Source organism: Oryza sativa, chromosome 11 (assembly GCF_034140825.1).
Source record: "Oryza sativa Japonica Group chromosome 11, ASM3414082v1".
Classification (NCBI taxonomy): domain Eukaryota; kingdom Viridiplantae; phylum Streptophyta; class Magnoliopsida; order Poales; family Poaceae; genus Oryza; species Oryza sativa.
The window spans coordinates 26,390,436-26,407,174 of record NC_089045.1 but is presented as its reverse complement, the minus strand read 5'-3'; the positions used below and the strand labels follow the sequence as shown (position 1 = coordinate 26,407,174).

Genomic DNA, 16,739 nt, shown 5'->3' with positions numbered 1-16,739 from the left:
CAATAGGCTCGGCTCGAGCTTGGGTAGACGAGCTCGGCTCGTTGACAGCCCTACTTGGTAGTATCCTGCACTGTAATAAATGCTTTAGTACTGGAAAGGCCTTCAAAGCACTGGATGAGATGAGGCTGACAAGTGGTCAGATCAGCTGGCGTTGCTGGACATGATTCCCAATCATCAATGACATAACAGAGGCATGTTCGCTTTGCACAACTCCATGACAAAGCTCGATATATCTCCGTCCTAAAAATAAGTGTAGTCGTGGATAACTGTGTCTAACGTTTAACTATCTGTCTTATTTAAAAAAATTTATAAAAAAAATAAAAACCATTAGTCACACATAAAATACTATTCATATTTTATCATCTAATAAAAATAAAAATACTAATTCTATAAAATTTTTAAATAAAATGAACGGTCAAATGTTGAATATGAACAATGGAAAACTGCATTTATTTTGGGATGGAGGGAGTATTTGAATATATATCTTTCGACGAGAGAAAACCTATCCTGAAGCAATTTACCAGGCAGTTAGTACAAGTCCTGTTAAAAAAAAACTACTAGCTGAAGAAAGATAAGCTTTAAAATATTTTTTTCTAAGGCAGTTTTTATCACTGCTGGGGAACCCATCCTTAACACCGGTTCAAAACCCATCCTTATCCGCCGCCGGCCCTCCGCGCCGGCCACCGCCTGCTGCCGCCAGGAAGACAGGGGAGAGAGGAAGGGGAGGAGGAAGAGGAGGAGTGAGGAGGAGAACAAGTGGAGGGGAAGAAAAGTTAAGGATAAGACTGAGGAGGAGGGTCAGACAATGGACACGCGAAGAGATAAACATTGCACGCGGCTTGGGGTAATTTTTAGTCCCGGTTGTTTATACCAACCGGGACTAAAAATAATTAGGGCCTGACACGACCTGACAACCTCTTCAACCGGAAGTAAAAATGATCTTTAGTCCCGGTTGGTAACCCTCAGCTTTTAAACCGGGACTAAAGATGCTTTTTAGTCCCGGTTTTTATTGGAACCGAGACTATTGTGGAATTGGGCCGACCGATCAAAGATGGTTTCTCCACCAGTGATTGTGTATGGCTTGATGAGTAAAATACGTTTATGCTCAATCAAGCTTTCCACTAACTAAACTAAGTTTAGCCGAGTAAATTATAGTTGGTTGTTGCATGAAAATTAAGACAGTGTTCATACAGTAGAATTGATTTTCTACTGTCAACTCATGTTTCTATAGCAGCTCAAGCTTTGGTAACGAAAATTAAGTGGCCTCAATATCTATAGAAAAATCGAGTATAACCAACTTCTTCGTTAGGGCAGGGTCCCCGCCGAGGATCTGCCTCAATTATGGTGGGTTTTTCTTTTCCTGAAGCACGCAGTATACACTACTACAGAAACGATTTTTCTATACGAAGGTTATAGGCAGGTTGTAACAGGTCGTGCCTGCAAAAATTATATTCGAAGGAAGTTTCACGGGTCGTAAGAAAAATACATTTTCTCATGTGGCCCCTTAATAGATCCGCCTACAAAAATAAGTTTATTTTTTTAGGTGGGCCTCCTAAGAGACCACATGACTTTTGCATTCGGCCAAGGGGAGAGTAAGTGAACCACTTAACTTGATATGTTCATTTCAATTAGCAACAATAATATAAAGTCCGAGTGTCCTCCACAGAAAAGTAGCAATGGAAGCAAGAAAAATACTAGGATTTGACGGTATCTGCAGGTGCATCGGTGGCACCAACACGGCATCCACCAACTGGGATCCGACGTTGCCTTCGTGTCCATCGGCAGAGGCATATCCCAGCCACAGAGCCTCGTGAAATCGTCTGGAGTTAACCTCTTCCTCCGCCTCTGCATCTATTGCCAATGATACCATCTCCTTTCTCCGGACTCCAACCATATGACTACAAGAGGTGCATAAGTAGAAGCCTATTGGGCCGTGAGGATTTCCAGGCCCCTAATTCACGAGGCAAGGACTCCTGCATAATCTACACCACAAATCATTGATCAGACGGCGGATGCTGATCAGTCCTATTCACTTGCAACATTTCAAGACTGATATAGGTAAACCATGAAACAGAGTAACAGACAGCTATCTCTCCAAGCACATAACTAGGTGGGTGACCTACATACTCCTCGAGTAAAGCAAATTTGATTTTCCATGATAAAAACACTTTGAAGGAGAATAATGTTTTTCATTGGTTTATACCAGAGGCGGCTAGGATTGTGAGGTATCAGGATCTTTTGGCCCACCAAGTTTGCATGCCTACAACACAAATTGGCCTTTTGGTGCAAGCCAATAGAGAGAGGTTGTATGTGTAAATTCAGCAAGGGCTGGAAACTTCATGGTATCATTGAGACTTCTACTGCGAGCTTTCTTATCTCAAAAGATAAGATTGATCTCCCACACAACACCAATGTAAAATGCTTATAGAGCACCGCAAACCGTGCATTATACTCTTCATCCTTGTGTTCAAGCACCACCGCGCTCATCGTTGCTATCAAGCACGGTACAACCAATTATTAAGCTACATCTCATTACTGCCTGTTGTGACTGGTACAGCCAATTATTGATATGGCTTTGACTTTATGAAGCAACTGTCCTTTTGTAACAAAGAAATTACTTCACTATAATAACGAAGGGATTACTACACTATAATAACGAAGGGGTAATACTAGATCATGCGTGAGAGAACACCAGGACATCTAATTGCCAGTGGGTACAGGAGTAATTATTTACTTTAATATAGATATGTAGTTACTGCATTAATTGGTAGCTTGATGTTATGTGGAAAAGATACCCTTCCCCATAGAAAAAGGTCCATACATAACAGAAGAGAAATAACACACAGACGTTATAGCCCTTACATTTAGGACTGCCTCACAAAAGAACTACATGCATGCTTACCTAGGATCTGATCGATTGAGACGTGTTTGTTGGTCGGTCATTTCATGTTTTGTATGTTAGTAGAGTACGTATATAATATATTGATTAGGTATGTGAGGCATTAGGCATATTTTATCCTCCAAAAAGTTGAGCTCTGGTCTTCGTCAGATATTCTCGCGCACCTTCATGGTATCAAGAACATATTGGTTCTTGATATTTATAGAATTATTTTGTGATTAGAGCAGCACACTGTACTGTCATTAATTGTGAAGTAGCCAACTTTGAGGGATTGACTTGGAGAACCGAGCAGACACATGATGCTACAGGGGAGCTCTGAATATCCAAGGCAAGTGTGGCTGTCTAAAGCGAATATGGGCCAGATAGAACTGGACTGGATAGAGTATGGGCCAGATAGACTATACAGAAAGAGTGGGCCGGACGACTGGGCTTGGAGAACAAATTTGGTGGCGCGGCACGATCCTGAATTGCGATGGATCTTTTTTTTTTTTGCGGGGGAATTGCGATGGATCTTGTGTGATTGTACTGAACTAGCTGGCGATCGATTCCATTTCCATCCATCACTCCATCATACGCCTTTTACGTATGATTTCGGGACTATTTGGTAGAGCTTTAACTCCTAAATTTAGCTTTAGGAGTTGAGTCTGGAGTAGAGTTATAGAGATTCCTAAACCCAGCTCTGCTCCCATTTCAGATATGGAGCTAAAACTGTTTGGTTGGGTTCCGACTCTAGAGGTGATGAAGCTGGAGCTGAAGCTGTGCCAAAACAGGCAAGTGTCACTACCAGAATCTAATCCGCTCCAAAGGTGAGTTGATGAGCTAACATATTCTTGGTACCATCTAGTAACAATACTTGGTACCAAGAGATTAACTAGGAGATAATAACATCATGCACGCTTGATATGCGTCTCACATTCTCATCACACACGCCTAGTTGCATTTATGCGTTCTCACTCACCTGGTCACTTCGTCATATCGTAGCTTAACTTGAACAGTGCCAAATGCGTATCCAATTGCTGAAACAATAAAAAACGAAAGGGTGTGACTGTAAGTGGGCCCTCGTGCTATATAGCCACATCAACCCGGAGTCATGTCTGATTTCCTACTCAAAGTTGTATCATGTGATGATACACTCGGTATATCCTTGATATTGTGGTGATAAATGTTTCCAGAGTTTAATTTTATATAGACATGCGAGGCATCAGGACTGTATTGCATCCAATCACGTGGCTATCTATCTTGCTGGATTACAGCAGTGATATTGGTGCCATCGCTTGCTACTAATCATGTGTCCGTGGCTTGCTCTTGATTTCTTTCCCTTGATCGACTAAATATTTCACATGTATGATAGCACATAATCGAGAGTCTCCCTTTTTTTCCCATGAAAGATCGATCACCGAGATAGGAGAGCTTTTTCACTTACACCCTAATGCGTTCGTCCAACGAAATTTAAGGTGTCAAACAAGGTTCGGCATTGCATTATAATACATTGTATAAGTGGAGGAAAACCAAAAGCGATCAAAGGTCTTGATGGAACATCGTAGCTATGGCAATAAGGAGATAAGAATTGTCGAACCATGCAATGATAGATCATGAAGGACAAGATGATGTTGACACCATATTTGTTTTTTAAGTTGCTTTACGGTAGACCATACTACCCTATACTATATAGTAGATCGGACTAGTGATCAAATGGTCTTGATGCAAAATTGTAACTATGGCAATAAGGACAAAAGGATTGTCAAACCAATGAATTAAATATTAAAATCATGCACTTAGGCTATGCATGATCACCTAATTTCTTATGCGGAATTTGGTGGTTTATTGATCGGATCTTGATCAAGCCATTAGATGTGTCGGTGTACTGGTAGTAGACCGCCAGTGATGGAGATCAATGTGCAGCAATGGTGATGGAATTCGCCCTTCATTCCCTTTCAATGCACCTTAAGATCTCCATCACTGTGCGGTAGTGGCAATGGAATTCGCCCTTCGTTCCCCTCCAACGCACCTTAAGATCGATAGTCTGACAGTTTGGTTTTGGGTATGCCGTAAGTCGATCGTCACCAACGGGATATCATTCCCTTTATATGTGTGTGCGTTGAGGGGATCGGGGGCGGGTCCGTTACGTAGATAGCGTGTCCGATCATCGCGCGAGAGAGAGCAACATGCGCTCGAGACCGAGGGAATCGGTACTCAAAACGTTAGGAGCACGTTGGTGTGATTGCGCAATTCTCTGACTCGGTGGCCAGAGATCAATCTAACAGAAACAACACAAGCTAGAGATTTTCATACTAAATAATACAAATATAGTTCGATTGGCGTGATTTATCGGTATTTGGGTGATCCGTCGTGTCACAACTCACAATTTCCATGGTAACATTCATTCATGTACACATAGTATCACAAAAATAGGCAAAATATGTAGCGGAAAGCACTCGTTTGTTCGGTGAAAAATCAGGGATGTACAAGGTTTCACACATCGAGATCGATGACCAAACATACATGTATGAGCGCTTTATTGTAATAAGTCTGATATTTACTTTCAGCATCTTCTGAGTAGCACGAACTATATATCAATGAGGGCAACCAAGTTGGCCTGGGTAGTTGCAAGGTGTACTGGGAGGGTGCACTGCAGAACCAGGTAGAGGGGACGGATCAGAGCTATCACCCACCCTTCCTGCACAGGAACTCCAAAATCAAGCAAAGGTCCATGCACTGAGAATTATACTTCAAGATTTGTTTGGTAGAGTTTGAGCTCCAGCCCAATCTTTTCTAGAACTAGAGTCCAACCAAATAGTTTCCGCTCTATCCAAAATGGTGTGAAATGGGCTACAGTACTTTCACAAAATAATGAACTAAACAGGTAGAGATGGTTTATGCTGCTCGACAACTTCACTCCAAACTTAACTATTCGAGTTAAATTTAAGAGTTGAAACCCTACTAAACAGGCCAAATGAATATACCTTGGTCTACGTGCCACGCGCTAATTAAACATAAAACAAGAAGAATTATTAACGAACAAAAACAGTTTCGAAACTGCTGTACACGGATGCATGGCATGAGAAAACAGATACATATATACATATGGATTCATGAAGCAACGAACTTACGAGGATTTCCATCGCAATGGGGGATGAAAGGAGGACGCCCTCGTCTGCCTGTTGCAGCCTGAATCGACAACTGCATCTGCCCTTCGTTTGCTGACGGTGTTGCGGCTTCATCGCAGAAGCAGCTCTGGCAACCGATTGGAGCAGTAGAATCCGCAATGTCCGCCATTGTGGACGGAAGAATCACCAGCACTAGCAGAAGTAGAGTTTGGAGCAAGAAACTTGTAGTAGTAGTAGTAGTATGCATCTTAATCAGTTAGATAGCTAATTAATTTGCCTAGGAAAACTTGTGCTGATTGAATAATTAATTTTCAGAGGAGCAGGAAGCACAAGTGCACAAGTTTACAACAAAGATGCATACATGCGGGTTATATATCTACCATGCTAGTCGATTAGAGGATATATATACACTTTAGCTAGCATAAGTGTGGACTGTGCAAGGCATCCACAGAGTTAGGCAAAAGCATCATGCAAAGTAATTACATTCTGATCAGTGTCATATACTAGGGAAGGTCGAGTCACTTGTTTACATGCATGCATGGCTCTATTATTCAGCTGGCCACCCGCAGGGCCTACTGGAAGATTCTTTTCCTTTGTGACGTTCGTTTCCCGTGTACTAATTAATCAGTTACCACGACTTGGCAGCGTAATTTTCTTTGTTTTGTCAAAGGAATAAAAAAGGGAACAAAATTTTCCTTTGTTTTGTTTAGTTGCTGGTGAAAAGGGGCTGTTTGGTTTGGTGCCACACATCCACACCACATGTTAAGCATGCCACAGATTGTTAGCTTAGCGTTTGGTTGTTTGTTTCAGTTGTGGCAAGCCACACTTTTTTGTTTCATGGGCTTACATGTCGTATACTCATTTTCTAGCCAAACATTGCCACACTTGTGGCCACAAATTGTTTGCCATGCCACATCTATAGCAAATTGAGTTATGGCAATGTTAGGCAACAACTAAACAGACTCTAACTGTACTACTCCCTCCGAACATATATAAATATTTAAATACTTAATGTTTAGATCAAAATTTTGTTAGTACTTCCTCTAATTCTATATATCAGTCATTCCTCTCAAACTTAGTAACGTTTTTTTTTTGGGAAACTTAGTAACATTTTTAACAATATTTTATTAAACTTTGAAAGCTCCATCCATCAATATTTTTTAAAATATACTTGCGACAAATAGTACAATTAAACATATATAATAAATAGAGTAAATTTCATCTTGGGCCATGCTTATTTGTCATCAGATTTTCATATTGGACCGATGCATATATAGCAAGTGTTGTGTTTTCAGTTTGGACCAGGATTTCTAACCATGTATTGCAACCATGCATCTTCGCAGCTATCTCGCTCCAGTACGTCGTCCTCTCCTTGCTCACACATCAGGTAGCACCGGTGACCAGACTTAGCGCTCGCATCCTCCAAGACGGCCTCTGGCATCCATACGCCCATCACACAGCCAGATTTTGGCAGCGTCTAGATCCCTTCAAACTTTCAAAAATTCCATCACATAAAATATTTGGACACACATTAAATATTTGGACACATATGTAGAGCTATAAATATAGACGAAAAAAAACCAATTGCATAGTTTACGTATAAATTACGAGACGAATCTTTTGAGCCTAATTACATCATAATTTGATATATGATGTTACAGTAAATATTTGCTAATGATAGATTAATTAGGCTTAATAAATTTGTCTCGCGGTTTACAAGCAGAATCTGTAATTTTTTTTATTATTAGTCTACGTTTAATACTTTAAATATGTGTCCGTATACTTTAAAAAAACTTGGCACACGAACTAAAACACGGCCTTTACTCCCTATTGCACGAAAACACCGACGGACAGAAGATGATGAATCCGGTCAGACCGCGTGACGATGCGGAGTGAAAAATTGGCAGCAAATAATCGAGGCAAAATCGCAGGTCACCTGGTGCTGCAGCTCGAGCGGCACTGCTAGCTGCAAGAAAGCAAAAGGAGAGGTTCCCTTCAAAACGAGGATTATATATATTGCAGCAATGCGACAATGATCCTGATAACGTCAGGTCGCCGCTGCTCATGGCCAAGGCCTCCACCAAACCGAACATGGGAATCTTGGACTCTTGGTGCTGTGGATTGGCACCTAGCAACCAGTACCAACCTATGCAAATGAATTAGCGCAGTGGCTCAAGTTTTGTAAATCTACTCTAATAAATAGGCAAAAATTGTTACAGGACACTCAAATTTTGTGTAATTTTGTGTAATTTGCTGGTAGATATCGTAAAAACGTGTCACGGCTGAAAGACACTCTGAAAAGCCGGTAAGTTGCCGACAGGACACTTTCAGCTCAATTGGAGAGAGAAATTCTTTAAAAAGACAAGAATACCACTAGAGTCCAAATCTTTTTGAGCCGAGACTGCAACGAAGATGGAATACAATGTATGCTTGTGATGTACTTGGGTGATGGCAAATTTAGAGTTGCATAATTTTTAAGTTTTTTACGCTAACATCATGTTTGAAGTATGTGGTCTTATAGGGACATTATCGTCTTTATTAAGAATTTATCAATCCAATTCAGCCAAAAGTGTCCTCTAGTAAATTACTAGTTTTTTACTATGTCTTTCAGCCGTGACACGTTTTTTCAATGTCTATCAGCAAATTACACAAATTTTGAGTGTCATGTAGCAATTTTGCCTCATAAATAAGCCACATTGGCAATAAGAACCGGGCTAAATTGAATTTTACTCTAACAAATAAGGCATTGCATGCTATTACCTTTTGTCTCAATATATACCAATCCAGTACCATGTTGCTATAATTTGAAGCAGAGGGAATATTCATAACTCGGATCTGTCCTTTTCTTTTTGTTTTTTTTCCAGTTCTCACTCCGCGTCCTCCCATTCCCTTCCCCTCCCATTTCCAATTCAAACAAAAGTTCACTATCCTATATAACCTCCCATTTCAAGTCAAATTACTATCCTCCTGGATCATGTTGCTACTGTTAGGTCTTGATTAACAAATTATCATAGCAACAGTAAAAAAACTTGTGTCAATTCATTACTTGCTGAACTTTTCTAGCTGCATTCCAGCAAGCAGTAATTTTTCTACGGTGTCATGTGTAATATGTTTACTCTGATTTAATTTGCTGGTGAAAAAAGGTATTAAAGATGTGTCCACATTGTGGATAATAACATTTTTAACATGCCATAACATTGAAAATACAAAGTACATAACGGGCTGTATATAAACAAATGGACAATGGCAATTCTCCTTACCAGAGTTCCCACCAGTGCCAATTCTCCCATCAGTAATTGCTGAAGGCTGAAGCATATTGAAAATGGCAAAAGGTGTGACTATAAAAGGGCCCTCGCGTGCTAGCCACATCATCCAGAAGCCCTGCTCGATTTCCTAGCTGCGTACTCGATAAATCCTTAGATATTATGGTGATTGTGGGAAAACACGATGGATAGGAACGTCACCCTTCACGCTAGGGTCGACAGCTGCGTGTTAATTAAGCACCTGAAACGGTGCATGGGAGTACATATATATACGTATGATTAGATAAGATCAGCTGGCATTATCCTAACAAACACAGCTAGCTATATCCTCTAGATTGCCGGCCGAACCTGATCTTAATCACACGTTTGTTACATATGGTGATATACTCTAACACTCCCCCTCAATCTAAACTTCTCAAGTTGAGATTGTTTCTAAACATTTCTAATTGTTTCACCGCAAGTGGTTTAGTGAATCCATCAGCTACCTGATCACCGGAAGAAATATATTCAACCTCAAGCAGCTTGTTCAGAACATGTTCTCTGACAAAGTGATAATCCACCTCTATATGTTTAGTGCGAGCATGAAAAACTGGATTAGCTGACAAACACTTGGCTCCAATATTATCACACCAAATTTTCGCTGACCTTGGTGCTTGAATGCCAAGTTGATTTAGCAGCCTCTGAATCCACATTACCTCAGCTGTAGCATTTGCTAATGCCTTGTATTCTGCTTCTGTACTGGACCTTGAAACTGTAGCTTGTTTCCTTGCACTCCATGACACAAGGTTGGAGCCAAGATATACAGCAAATCCTCCTGTAGATCGTCGATCATCAAGACAACCAGCCCAATCTGCATCTGTAAAGGCACTAACAAGAGTAAACACTGATCTATTAAATTTAATACCCAAACTTGACGTATATTTTAGGTACCTCAAGATTCTTTTAACTGCTGTTCAGTGAACTGTTGTAGGAGCATGAAGAAACTAACAGACCTTATTAACAGAGAATGATATATCTGGCCTAGTCAGAGTTAAATACTGCAAAGCCCCTACTATGCTTCTATACTGAGTAGCATCATTGGGTCCTAGTAAATCACCTTCATGTAGAGACAACTTTTCTGTAGTTGATAGAGGTGTATTTACTGGTTTACAATCTGCCATATTTGTTCTTTTCAACAAATCAGATATATATTTACCTTGTGTCAATATTAAACCATTGTTTACCTTATTGACCTCAATGCCAAGAAAATAGTGAAGCTCTCCTAGGTCTTTCAAAGCAAAATCCTCCTTTAGATCATGTAGAAGAGCTGGCACTGCATCCTTGGTGGAACTGGCTACTATAATATCATCCACATATATCAGGATAAACATGGTTACATTGCCTTTGTTGAAGTAGAACAGAGATGTGTCTGCTTTAGATGGCTTAAAGCCTAATTGTTGCAATTTTCCACTTAGCCTTGCATACCAAGCCCTTGGTGCTTGTTTTAGACCATACAAGGCTTTATCCAACTTACAAATAAAATCTGGTTTAGAGGAATTTTCATACCCAGGTGGCTGCCTCATGTACACCTCCTCCTCTAGAACTCCATGTAGGAAGGCATTCTGAACATCCAGTTGTTGTAGACTCCAACCCCTGGACACAGCTATAGACAAGACAGTTCTGATAGTAGCAGCTTTAATAACAGGGTTAAAAGTATCTTCGTTATCTATACCATACCGTTGTTTAAAACCTTTTGCTACCAATCTAGCCTTATACCTGTCTAGACTTCCATCAGCTTTTCTCTTAACCTTATATACCCATTTGCAATCAATAATATTTTTACCTTCCTATCGAGGAACGAGATGCCATGTTTTATTTTTCATTAAGGCTGTATACTCTGCATCCATTGCATCCTTCCAGTGTTTATCCTCCAGGGCTCACCTGTAGAGGTGAAGCAGGAGTACCTTACAGTGTCATCGGTATACACCTTAGGTTTTCTGATGCCTCCTTGTAGCCTTGTTCTGGGTCTGTTTAAGTCGAGCTCGCCTTCAGCTCCTTGCTCGATGTCCTGCACAGCAACGCCATCAGTGGAAGTGTCAGCACTAGTACCGGTCAGATCATGACCCAGTGCAGGCACGGTCTGGTGTGGTACAGGTCTAGCCGATGAAGTGCAGCTGCTTGGAAACGTCTCGCTGGCTGAGTGGGGTTGAGCATCCTCGCCATGTTGCTGCTGTTCCGGCGCCTGCGCTGTCTCCCTGGTCACGTCAGGCACCGATCCCGGAGTGGAGTTTCCCGCTCCATTCACTCCATCCGATGCCGTTGCCGAATGTGTTAGGTCCACGCGTTCATCTGTACCACAAAAATCTGTACTGCTGGAAGAATCATCCAAACCATTAGTGGCATTAGGAAAATCAAGTACATGATCACTCTGTTGCTCTCCCCCTTGATCATGCGCTACAAGATCAGATGGAAGCAAGGCTATTTCTGCTCTTAGTTGGGCGCCTGCATTTGATTTTAATTGTGAAAAGGGAAACACTGTTTCATCAAAAATCACATCTCGTGAAACATATACTCTCCCAGAGGAGATATCAAGGCACTTAAAGCCTTTATGGAGCTGGCTATAGCTGAGGAACACACATTGCTTGGACCGAAATTGGAGTTTATGATTATTATAGGGACGCAAATGAGGCCAGCAGGCGCACCCAAAGGTTCTAAGAGCAGGATAATCAGGCTTTTTATGGAACAAGCGTTCTAGAGGTGTTTCAAAAGAAATGACTTTGCTTGGGACTCGATTAATAATGTATGTGGCGGCTAGGAAGGCTTCATCCCAGTATTTTAGTGGCATAGATGCATGTGCAAGAAGAGATAAACCCACTTCTACTATATGACGATGTTTTCGTTCTACTGCCCCGTTTTGTTGGTGAGTATGTGGACATGAAATGTGATGAGAGATGCCTATTTGTCGAAAAAAGGAATGGAGTTTCTCATATTCGCCACCCCAATCAGTTTGCATGGTAATAATTTTTTGACTAAACATTCTATCAACAAGGGCTTGAAATTCATGAAAGACCCGAAAAACATCTGATTTTGCTTTAAGGAGATACACCCAGGTAAACTTGCTATAATCATCCACAAAACTCACATAATATTTATTTCTACCAACAGAAATGGGGGCAGGTCCCCAAACATCAGATGAAATAAGCTCCAAAGGAAATTGCGAGACACTAGTAGATTTATTATAAGGAAGTTGATGACTCTTGGCCATCTGACATGCATCACACACAGACTCTTTGCTAGCCTTGTCATGACAAGGTAGATTATTTGTACTAATAACTTTAGACACTATTGGACTCGATGGATGCCCTAGCCGACTGTGCCATGTTGCAAAAGATGGTGCCACACCATAGACTGCCTTTGGAGGAGATGGAGATGGAAGTGGATAGAGACCCTTGTGTCGCCTTCCCTCAAGCTTTGTTTCCCTCGTAGCCTGATCCTTAACCAAAAAATGTTTTCCATGAAGTTCAACGAATACAGAATTATCATAGGCAAGTTTAGATGCAGAAACAAGATTTTTTGTAGCTTGTGGAACATGTAAAACATTTTTGAGAATAAGATTGCGCATGGGGGTGTGCACTAAAGAGTGACCGATGTGCTCGATTTTCATACCTGCTCCATTGGCCGTGTGCACTTGATCATTTCCCTTGTATTTGTCGCAGACGGTGAGCTTGTCCAGCTCGTTGGTGATGTGATCTGTTGCCCCCGAGTCCATGTACCAGTTGGAGTCGACACCATAGGCGTAGGAGGCGGCTGCAGCGAGATGACGCTCGTCTGGCACATAGGTATCGTCGTACCTGTGCCAACAATCTGCAGCAACGTGCCCGCGCTTGTAGCACACCTGGCACACAGGCCGAGTGTCGTTGCCGGAGTGCTGCTGTTGTCCATGACCCGGCCTCCACGGCCGGAGTTGGCACCAGCACCATTGAAGCCACCACGAGCACCGTTGCCGCGGCCGACGCCACTGCCGCCGCGGTTACTTGGAGTGTTGCCGCGACCACGTCCTGCTGCGTTGGCCGTCAGATTGCCTTCTCACCGTAGGTTCAGCCTGTTCTCAAAATTCAGAAGTTGTGCATATGTCTCTGACAGAGTAATAGGTTCAGTTTTGGCTGCTAGAGCCGATACAACAGAATCATAATCATCATCTAATCCATTCAAAATAAAAGCAGTTAGTTCTTCAGCATCGCATTGTTTTCCTGACGCCGTGAGTTCATCTTGGCGAAGTACTCAGAGATTGTCTGAGTTCCTTTCCTAGTGCTGGTGAGGGACAACAGCACATTGAGAGAACGTGCGCGTGTCCTGGAGTTGAACATCTCATTGGATCATCGTCCATGCTTCTGCCGCCGTGGTTGCCGTGGCAACCTGGGATAGTATCTCTCTTGACAGCGATGAAAAGAGGAAGCCGAGAACCTGTTGGTCCGCAGCAAACCACTCTTCATACGCTGGGTTGTCGATCTTGATCTTGGCCTTCGCCTTGTCATCTTCTTTCTTCTATTCAGCTTCGATCTGGGTGGTAGGAGCGACGGTCTTGCCGTTTAGGTGCCCCTCAAGGCGTGCTCCGCAAATCGCAGTCAGCACTTGCGCACACCATAGCTGATAGGAGCGACGGTCTTGCCGTTCAGGTGCCCCTCAAGGCGTGCTCCGCGAATCATAGTCAGCACTTGCGCACACCATAGCTGATAATTCTGCTTGTTCAACTTCTCAGAGACATGGAAGCCGAACAAGGGATTTGTTGTGGAGGAGGTGCAAGAGGAGGAGCTAGCCATGGCAGATGGGATCTAACTTCAGCGCTTTGATACCATGTGGGAAAACACGATGGATAGGAACGTCGCCCTTCACGCTAGGGTCGACGGCTGCGTGTTAATTAAGCACCTCAAACGGTGCATGGGAGTACATATATATACGTATGATTAGATAAGATCAGCTGGCATTATCCTAACAAACACAGCTAGCTATATCCTCTAGATTGCCGGCCGAACCTGATCTTAATCACACGTTTGTTACATATGGTGATATACTCTAACAGTGATAAATCTTTTTCGGTATTTATTCGTAGATCAACATTAGCTGTAGCTCTGATGAGCAAAGGCCGAAATGTTTCATTCCATTATTAAAAAAAAAATTCGTAGATGGACATGTGAGGCATCGGGAATGCATTGCATGCTAACCCTGCTGAGGAGAGCAACGAATGGTGGCTGCCGTCGCACTGCCATCATTCCTCACTGATCGTACGTCTGCGCGGCCTGATCTTGTTGTCTTTCTTCTCTCCATCGACTACGAATTTCACCTGTATGGTTGCACAGAATGGAGGATCACCTTGAGAGAGATTTTCCACACCCAAATGATTTCTTCAAACAAAATTTGATAGGTCTTGCATGGTTTGACGAGAATTGCCGCATTCCCGTATTTAATTTTTGCACGAAATTATTTCTCATCATTCGCGCGATCTGATCGACATGTGTGTAATATGCATCCATGCATTTGTAGCAACCATAAAAAATAGGGAAAATATGTAGCGGAAAGCACTCGTTCATTAGGTGAAAATCAGGTCGAGTACAAGGTTTAATTGGACACATCGAGGTCGATAACCAGACGCTCATGTATTGGCGCTTATTGTTGTAATCTGTTATTTAATTTCATCTTTTTCTGAGTAGCACGAACTATCAATGAGGGCAACCAGCTTGTCCTGGGTAGTTGCATGGTGTATTGAGGGGGTGCACTGCAGAACCAGATTGTTTGGACGGGTCGTGATTAGCATTCACGTTTCCTGCACAGAAATCCCAAAATCAAAATAGTTTCAGAGACCAATAATCAATCACTTCAATTCTTAAATTATGATAAATACATAGATCTACATGCATGCTGCTAAAATTAATGACGCAGACATGAAGCAATGCAAAGCAAGTGGGCCAAAAGTTTTTGACAAATGAAAAAGTTCCAAAATTGCTCTACATGAATGAACACATGGCAGCAAGATGCTCTGCTTTGCACACAAAACGAAGTGACGAATTAACATATAATTAATTAAGTGTTAGTTTAAAAAAAAATTGAGAAATAGATTAATATGATTTTTACAGCAACTTTCATATAGAAACTTAAAAAAAACGTACCGTTTAGTAGTTTAGAAAGCGTAGGCACAAAAAACGAGATAGATGAGGTCATGAATCTTGAGGGAAGAACACAGCCAAAAAACATGCATACGAATAGAGATTTGCTTCATAACAACCAAAAGTACCTCAAAATACCGATACCTTACGGTGCCAAATCGTTTCCTGTTTTCAATCGTTAGATCTAATAATGACCATTTTTCTTAGCTAGATCCAACGATCGGAAACGATTTGGTATCGTGAGATACCGATACCTCGAGATACTTTTTGTTGAACTGGAGCAAACCTCGTACAAATAATTTCAGATTCCGTGGCCTGTGCAGCATGAGAAAATCAAATAAAACTTACCGGGAGATCGTCGCGCCATTGTCTCTGGAGCAGCAGGCTCCATTGCCATTGCCATAAGAATCACCATCGCTAGCAGCAGCAGAATCTGGAGCAAGAAACTTGTCGTGTTCATCTCAATTAATTATAGCTAGCTAATTTAATTTGTCTAGGAAATTTGTTGTGATTCAGCTTTCAGAATAACGAAGCACAAGTGCAGGACAAAGTCGATTAGAGGATATATATATATATATTTATATATATATATACACACGCACATACACTTAGCTAGCATAAGTGTGGACTGTAAATTTTTGAAGTCCAGGGCATCGACAGAGATGGGCAAAACCACAACATGCTGCAGTTCAGTGCCATTGTGCCAATACCAGGGATGTTTCGAGTCACTTGTTTATATGATGGATGTATTTTTCAGCCGGCCAAACTCAGGGTCAACTGGTGGATTCTTTGGCTTTAATTTGTGGCGTTCGTTTTCCGTGCACTAATTAAACAGTTACGGCGACTTGGCAGCTTAACTATTTTCTTCGTCGTCATTCTAAAAAAGGGCATGTAATAGTCGGCGACTAACTGTACTACTACTCCCTTCAACCCAAATATTTAGAGTGATTATACCGTACTTAATAAGGTATCAAGAGTTTCCCCCGTAATATTTGGTAACTCCGGTATTAACAGGTACTATCAAATTTATACTAAAAATTTTTATACATCTCACTACTACATAAAAATTTTTCTGTACGAAAACCCCTATCTTTCACACATCTTTTATGAAACTTTAGGACATATCGGGCAGAAAAATCTATATCAATTATTTTGTACTAATGAGCACTATAAATATAAGGGATTTCTTCTATAAACATAGAAGTAGTAAACAACCAAACGTACGAAGGATGCCAATGATCACATACGGGGAGTAGACAACTAAACATATGACGGGTGGCCTAATAACTATCCATCTAAGTGATATATATACCACATAGTGAATTTTTGA

General features: G+C 41.5%; 2 long non-coding RNA genes and 1 other non-coding gene across 3 annotated transcripts; all 3 read right to left on the bottom strand.

Moving 5' to 3' along the window:
- Positions 1 to 5,321: 5,321 nt before the first annotated feature.
- Positions 5,322 to 6,199, bottom strand: LOC112936859 (uncharacterized). Its single transcript, XR_003239276.2, has 2 exons — positions 6,010 to 6,199; positions 5,322 to 5,576 (listed from the first exon to the last, which is right to left on the bottom strand). It is a non-coding gene; the product is annotated as an uncharacterized lncRNA (long non-coding RNA).
- A 7,155-nt stretch (positions 6,200 to 13,354) lies between these two features.
- Positions 13,355 to 13,493, bottom strand: LOC112937249 (small nucleolar RNA Z247). The gene has a single exon (XR_003239764.1). It is a non-coding gene; the product is annotated as a small nucleolar RNA Z247 (small nucleolar RNA).
- Positions 13,494 to 14,815: 1,322 nt separating this feature from the next.
- LOC136354056 (uncharacterized) lies at positions 14,816 to 16,023 on the bottom strand. Its single transcript, XR_010737775.1, has 2 exons — positions 15,758 to 16,023; positions 14,816 to 15,069 (listed from the first exon to the last, which is right to left on the bottom strand). It is a non-coding gene; the product is annotated as an uncharacterized lncRNA (long non-coding RNA).
- Between the last annotated feature and the right edge of the window lie 716 nt (positions 16,024 to 16,739).